An 8,463-nucleotide genomic window follows, 5' to 3' on the forward strand; every position below is an offset into this window, starting at 1 on the left:
CCTCCATTTTCCTAAAATGTGTGCACCCCCACAAGAGAATCAGAAAAGAATGGCAGGGCTGCTTCTCACAGAAGAAGAGGGACAAGGGCTAACCTCAGTCTTTCTCCATGTGCCCAGGATGGAATCTGGTGCCTGGGTGGCTTCAGCCCACCTACAAAGATATCTCAAATTCATCTCATTAAGGGCTACAAAACAAAGCTGATGAAGGTGGATAAGCTGTGTGAAAGACTGAATGTGAGGGTGTTAACTGCACGCAAATTGATAGTCTGAGAGCATCGTGTTCACTCCTTGAAGGAGACCTGCACCATCCAGCGTGGTTAGTCTTCTAGGCACAGCATGGTGGCTCTTCAAGGCTGTCTTTGGGGTGCAGAGAGTCCTCCCTGGGGCAATGAAAGAGGCCTACCCCCTTGTACAAAGTCATAGCTGCGATTTTATAGACCTTTGTGTCTATATTTCTTCCTCGCACTGTGAAAAGGGCCATGTGGCCACCATCCCAAGCCAGCATTATAGCAGCTGGGCAGAATCTACCCTGCAAACAAAAGATGCGGTGTGTGGGGCTGGATTAGCTAGGCTGCTGCCGGGGGACCTGGGCCAGCTCCATTTAGGTGGCCGGGCATGGAGGAGGTGGAGGCAGAAGAAGGCCAGCAGGGGGACTCCACTGGCAGACTGTTTCATTGTAGTGGTCTATACAAACCTACTCACACAAGGTTAGAGGCATATCTCTTGTCTGGCTCCTTCCCCTAACCCCCTTCAGCAGCAGGAGCCACCTTGGAAGTGGCGTGCACCCTGGCTGGCAGGCTGCTGGAGAAGTCTGTGGCCTCAAATTACACAGCAACAGAAGCTCGGGCATAAAATTAGCTGCTGAGTTTTGTGTGTGAGGCACCAGGCAAAAATGTCACATTCAGCAAAACTCTGGGCAGAGAGAGAGAGAGAGAGAGAGCTGAAGCGGTGGGGGTGGGGGGCAAAGGATGAGCATTACCCTGCCCCCCATTCTGACTGCCCTGCTCTAGATGTGTCCACCTCCCAGGACTTTGGAGCCCACTGGTGTGAAATAAAGCACTTTTGCAGAGACAATTTACCTCACCGTGTACCTTACAAATAGGATTATTTTCCCTGTTCCTTCCATTTCATTTTCCCTCCCTCCCCACCTTTCTTCCTCTCATTTCATGCTGAATATTCCCCTCTGTGTTCACACCCTCTTTCAGGGGAATTCCCCTTCGCCTTACATAGGATGCCAAGTACCAGCATGGCAGAGTGTGTTTTTTCCCTTCTCTTCCCAGGCTCCCCGCTACCCCTGCCTCCCATCCTGGCCTGATTCCCAGGGAACAGCTTATTGCAATGGCCACACAGACTTCACAAGCTGTTTGCCACGAAATCTGGAAAACTAAATAAAGCATTGGCAAGAGGGGTGAAGGCACCAAGGCAGAAACCGACAGTCACTCAGGGGCTGGGTTCTTCTGATACTATGCCAACTGCAGACGACTCATTCAGAAACTGTCATGGTTGAAGGAATTATTTTGGTTTCATCTGCCCGTCTCAAAAAAGAGTAAAACCCTTGGGATGCCAGGGCTGAAATGCCCAGAAGCTTATATGTGTGCAAGAGAATTCTTCAGGGTCACCTGTGTGGAGATGCAGAGTGCACAGAGTCACAGATAGATGTTTTTCAATTGCCCAGGGACCCACATATGTACACACACACCCCCCTCATAGAGCGGGAAGGGACTTCAGGAGGTCCTGCCCTCTTGGCAGGACCAAGTGCCACCCCTAACAGTTGTTTTTATTATTCTAATTCTTATTCTGATTATTAAAAGCAAGGCTATCTATTTGTCCCAGACCCCTGAACAGCCCCCTTGAGTACTGAGCTCACCATGCTCAAACCACTAAACTATCGCTTCCCCTCTCAGCAGATGGATAGATTCACACAATTGTCAGAGTCTTGCCACACTTCTGTTGGGTTCTAAGCATTGGCAATGCCCAGCTCCAGGAGATGAGTTGCTAGAGTAGATATCTTTCAGGCACAGAGACCCACTGTTCTTTCCTCACTGCATGCTCATTCTGCATTCCAGCAGACCTGCTTGCTGCCTTCACTTAGCGTGGCCTATACCTCGAGAGCAACATTCTCCTTTGGGGCAAGAGGAAGAAACAGACAAACTTTCTAAAATACACAGTAGATAGTGGGAATGTTGCACTCCACGTACTCCCCAGAGTTACCCGGGTACGAAAACACCAGCACTGATATGCTACGAAAACCTCATACCTGTATAACTAATTCCCATTTGGAAATGAGGCTAAGCCATACCTATGTAAGGCACCTATAGATTAATATAACTGGCTTTTACAAGCTAACCAAAGGCAATCTAAATAAGTGATTAGGGACAGGGTGTTTTGATCTGAGTAAAGTACCATCCAAACTTTGACCCCAAGCCCTCTTGAGGTGTGGAAAAATTCAGGCTGCTCTGATTCTGATGTTGGCTTTCTTTCATTTCTGAGCCAGGAGTGTAGGTGTTTCTGCACTGAGCAGCAGCAATTGGTACGGTGAGAGTTTCCTCTGTCCTCAGGTGACTGGCTGCAGATAAACAAATAAATCCAGCAAAAGAAAAGTCCCCCACCGATGGGGTCATAGCTGTTTATGTACATCAGTTTGTGCGGGTCCTTTAGTGATGAGCAGTTGCTGGTTTTGTCAGAAGATCCCTGCAAAGAAATAAAAGGGTGTTTACCTGCTACTCTGTCTACAGTGGGCAGAAACTGACGTGGCTGGAATCCCCGCAGGCTTGGAACTCCAGCTCATAATCCAGCCCTCTCTAGATTCTAGTACATTAGGCAGATCCCCTAGTAAATTCTGACAGGCTTAACTGAACTAAGGGGAACCCCTTGTGTTATTTGCTCCTTGCTCTGCTGTCACCAAGGATAACTCTGCAGCACACTTATGTGTTTCCACTGGCACTGCTGTGCCCACTCAGCAACCTCCCTGTCTCCTTGCCTCCCTCTTTGTGTCCTTTGCTCTGGAACTGGTAAGCTACCGTAACACAGAAGTTAAACGTTCAGCAGCTGCTGCATAAGCCCGGGTCTCTCTTGCTCAGCTTTACTTCCAGAGTGTGTCTCCCCTCTAAGTGCCATATAAGAAACAAACTCATTCATCAAGCAAAACATCCTGCTCTCCTGGTAAGAAGCCTTAAAGGCCTTTGTCACTGAGGAGATCTCAACAAGGTCACTGAGGAAGCCATATCTCCCCCGAGGTTTCACAGGAATGAAAAAAAAGCTCTTTTCCTCAGACAGGAGACCATATGATCTAGATGTCAGCACAGGCCAAGAAGTCAGACACCTTTATACCAGGCAGCTATAAATGAAAACCATTCACTCAGTGCTCTTAGGCTTCTGACAACAGAGTCTACAGAATTCAGACCAAGTCAGTTCAGACAGTTCTGTGGTGGTGGCTGACCTCAATAATTCAGGAGGGAAAGAGTGGCCTTGCTAAAGGAAAGATGACTGTTCTTGAAACAGAGGGAAATGATCCTTTTATTTCTCAAATAAATAATCTGATAAAATTTTATCTGAAATAATTGGCAATAATTTTATTTCTCAAATAAATAAATCTGCTGAAGCGGGTCTTTGCCCACAAAAGCGTATGCTCCAAAATATCTGTTAGTCTATAAGGTGCCACAGGACTTCTTGTTTATTTCTCAAAGCCACCCAGATAGTTGGGGAACTCAGCATCACAGCAGTATCCACCGTTTTAGCACAGGCCCTGGCAAGAGCTGCCTCCGTCTATACATATTTCACTCGGGGCCTCATTCTCTGACACTTATTCATTCTCAGTAGTCTGGCAGCCCAATGGGCTATGTTGCCTTTGTTATATTTACTGCTTTGCATTACGTTCAGTAGTGCTGCAAGAAACCTACAACACTGTATCCCGTAAGACATTAGCTTCAGCAAGTTAGCATAAGGCTAGCGGCTTGGGGAGTTTGAAGTGATACATTTTGCACAGATAAATGGCCCAGTGAAAACTCCCAAGTATTTGGTGAGCTGAAAATAGAATGTAAGTGTAAATTCTGCTCACAGGTACAAAATGCACCAAATTGATGTACTTAAGAGGTATGAGTGATAGATCAAAGGCTAGCCTGTGTATCTTTTTTTTTATAAGTATCTTATTTTTCTATGGGTTCAATTATGTTTTATTATAAGAGGTTTACATCAGAATATATTTTATCTATCACAAGGGGTCTGCAGGACACATCCTTTATACTGAGCTAAGGCAAAGTTAGCATACATATACTTGCTACCTTTCACCTAGATAGATGAACGAAAGCATAAGATCCATGTATGGCTGTGACCTCTAACCTGGAGGCTGCATTAAAGCAGGTAGGAAAGCCTCTGTGTCAGAGTTCATGCCCTTTTAAACTTAACAAGTTCACCAAAATTTGCAATTTAGAAATAACAAAAAACCAGAACAAAACAAAACCAGTTAAGACAGAAACAACAAATGTAATAATATGCACAAGAGGCCATGGCAAAGAATTGATGTATCCACTATATATTTTAGATTGTTTGTTTGTTTGATCAAGAATTCTCCCTAAATGGTAAGAGCTAGGACCACCACATCTGTTACGCAGCTTCCTCTTATTGTCACTTAAAGCGGGGTCAGGGTTGGGCTGTGCCAGGAAAATGGGACGTGCCTGGAATGGGATTGCTTCCCGGAGAACGAAACAGAAAAGGGACAGAATCACCAAATCAGGCACAGTCTTGTAAACTGACATAACTGAGTGAATGCTGGAAGAGGGCTCGGGGAGGGCAGGGACTCAGGCTGGGTGTGCAGGCTGCCACCTCGGCCCACAGGCCTCATCACAGAGCTGCTGCAACAGCCACTGTGGGCTGTGGGGCAAGGTTGGAGGGGCCCGGCTCCATGCCCAGAAGGGTCAGAGCCCAGGGTGGAAGAGGTACGGCTTAGAGCCGCCTGCTCTGCCCCGCCCCCCACATGCTCCCTCAGAACCACGTGAGGATCACGGACACAGGGCTCCACAGTGTTTCAAAGTAATCCAGAGCTCCAGCTGCCCCTGCCAAGCATCAGATCTGGGGATAACTCCTCCCTTTTGCCCCCACCCCCTCAGTGGGCCTGGTTTTGGGCTGGTGGGGATCTGGGCCTCAATCGTAGGTGTGGCAGCTCTGTGCTGGGGCCAGAGGAGGAGGCATCTCCCAGCCACCCTGAGCCACATCTGCTCCATGCTGGGCCTAGAGGCGGGGCCCCCTCCCCCCCAGCCATGGCACCCAACCTGGAGCTGCCCCAGAGCTGCCACTGCCAGGGGTCAGGTGCTCCTTCCTTGTCCTCCATCCCAGGCTTAACTGGGCCTGCCCCAGCCGGGGGACATGCACCTCACTTCTGGCTATGCCCATTGGAGCTGCAAAGGCCATGGAAAGGCACTTCACAGCTGGACTCAAGCAGCTGCAGTGAGAGAGGGCTGGGGTAGTCCTCGCCTCACTGGGGCAGTCTGAATACTGAACACCTCTCCCCCAGCCCCACCCCAGAGCCACGATTTAAATGAAGCATGTACATTTTCATTTTATTTTCCAAACAACAAAAATTTAATCAAGTTAAGGACCCGAGCAACACGGGTACAACTGCTAGCATGGTACTAAGTGGAGATCATTGATATACTAACCCTACGGGGAAAAAGAGACTCCAACATTACGAAGGAATGAGGAAAAGGGGGAAAAACTGTGCTGAGTATGAATCAAACAGAGTGGTGTGAGTGTACCATAAACAAGTGGCATCCAAGCCTAGATGAGGTAGGGGAGAGAGAGAGAGAGAGAGAGAGAGAGAGAGAGAGACGTTGTCTGGGGAGGTGCCCAAGTGATGGTACCTGGGGATGATGTGGGAGGTGATGGTGATGAAGAACAGGGTGGCTAACATTTCAGGATGTTTTAGAGGAGATGGTGTGACTATATGCATGTGCAGTTGGTTAGTACATTGGCTTTGGGAGCTGGGCTATCAGTAGCTAGAAAGTGCAATGCATGGCAGATGACTGGCTAATGGGAATGCATCTCCAAATCTCAGGAAGGAGTGGGGAAACTATGGGATTGAGGTAAATCAGAGGTGTCTGATAGGAAACGATTTATCTATGAATGTGTCCTTGTAGCACAATGTACTCCGTCTTATAGTGTGGCAGGTGCAATGTTATTTTGGCCAGGCATGCTTGGTGAGTGCTGGAATGGTGGCTTCTTTCTGCACTGTTGCTGGAAAAGCAGTGTGTGGTTATAGTCAGTCATCACGTAAAGAGTCAGTAGGTTCAGCAACAGAATAAGTGGAGAGGGATCATATTCATACAAAAAGCTGACCCACTCAGAGACCAATTTGTAAAGAAAACAGCACTCCCACTCTCCGTTCAACGTATGTGAACATCAGGTGGCATATACCTGAATGAGGGGTGGTTCTTGTCAGCGGCATGGTCAGTAGGATATCAGCCTGACAAGGGAAACTTTGGCCCTTGTCTATACTATGTGATGGATTGACACTTCAGCCATCAATCCACCAGCAGTTGATTTACAACACGTGCTTAGACGCAATAAATCAGTCTTCACTCATGCTCCTACTGACAACAGTACCCCACGACAGTGAGAAGAGTAGCTGTCTTCAACGAGAAGTCCTGTGGCACCTTATAGACTAACAGATATTTTGGAGCATGAGCTTTCGTGGGCAAAGACCCACTTCAGCAGATGCCTGAGTCTGTTAGTCGATAAGGTGCCACAGGACTTCTTGTTGTTTTCGAAGATACAGACTAACTCGGCTGCCTCTCTGATGCTTGTCCTCAGTAGGAGGATGTCAAGATGCTGTGGTGACTATGTCGATTTTGCTATGCTGTTTGAGTAGCTTAAGTAGATCAATGGCACCGTGTAGCATAGGCAAGGCTGTAGGTTATATTAACCTTCAATGCCTTTTGCAAGTGCTCAGTCTACCAAGGTCCCCAAGCTAGCATTGATATTGTCTGCAGCGCCACATATGGAGTAGGAAAGGTGCTGATTACAGCAGCCTTGAATAGCATTGTCTTGGTTTTCTATTTTTACACAAACATCACAGAATGTGGAGGTCGCCAGGCCCTGCACCCCCTCTGCAGCCAGATGTGACTCTCGCTCGGCAGGTAGAAGAGAAGGTTTATTAGTCGACAGGGACACAGCGTAGAACAGATGTGTCAGCACAGAAACAGGAGCAGTCAGTACAATCCATCTTGGGGAGAGGGGGCCCAGAGGGGGTCCCGGAGCCGGGGCCCTGGCCCTCCTTCCTCCCTCCCCAGCCAGACGAGACTCAACAGCTCAGTTCCAGTTCAAACCAGCCAGGCCCATTCTCTGTCCTCTGTCCTGTTTCCTGGGGAAGAAAGGTGTCACCTGGCTGCCTAGGTTCCAAGGCCATGGAGGGCCATTGTTTACTTGTCAGAAGCCATCAGACCAAAACTCCCCTCACCACTATGCACTGATGCTGTGCCGAGGGAAACTGAGGCACCCACCTCGAGTTACTGCAGCACAGTAGGAAACACGTGCAACCCAACCAGGGGAATAAAAGCCTCCCATGCCCCACTTCATCACATCTGTGGCCAGAGGTGATTATATTTAGTAATGGAGCTCGCCCTGATCTCACTTTCTTCTTGGAAGGCAACACCCTATCGCACAAGTGAAAACCAAGCAAGACATATGTACCACATCATGTCTTCTTTATGCTCCTTTGTTCACTTATCTTACATGTTTCTCTGTCTTGCCACTGAGAGGATGAGATGTAACTTGTATGTTTGTGTCAAACATGGCCCATTCACCAGATAAGGCCCAATGATCTCAAAAATTCTCCACCAAACCATTCATCCCTCTCCAGTGGAGAATGCCCTCTACCGGTGTCACTCCCATCCTTGGCACTAAGTTCTGGGGTCTCCTTTCCTGGTGTAGGCTTCAGCCAACTTAGAAGCCTCTTTAATTTTTCCTGCACCAGCACAGGTTGGGTCTCGTGACTATGGCTTCTCTTCAAGGTGACTTGGCCTGATTTTCCCCTGGGTATCTGGAGGAAGCAAGATGATGACTACTAGAAAGCTGTATTAACAGGCCTTCTCAGGGGAAGGGAAGGGAAGGGAAAGCTGTGTCTGCCTCCTCAGGTTATGTGAGCACTGCCCCTACAGGAAGGCTTGCATAGAGAATGGAGCAGTACTCCTGTACAACATCTCTCCCCTGTAGTTACTGTACTCTCCGTTCATGTGAGCTACACAGGGGAGGGGATTTCAGGGGCAACTGAGCAAAGACTCCTGGGGGGGATCTCCTTCTGCAATCCCCAGGGATCAGCAGCTATCAGCCTCTTCTAGCTAAAATCCCCCACAGTTCAGCTCCAACTCCTTGTAATGCTGCTCCCCATTCATCTTTGGGAAACGTGCCCATGGAGGGGCAGAGTTCTCTCTGCGAGGCAGATTCAAGCTTGACGGTAACTGGTTTAAGCGG

The sequence above is a fragment of the Carettochelys insculpta genome, chromosome 1 (assembly GCF_033958435.1).
Source record: "Carettochelys insculpta isolate YL-2023 chromosome 1, ASM3395843v1, whole genome shotgun sequence".
In the NCBI taxonomy this organism is placed as follows: domain Eukaryota; kingdom Metazoa; phylum Chordata; order Testudines; family Carettochelyidae; genus Carettochelys; species Carettochelys insculpta.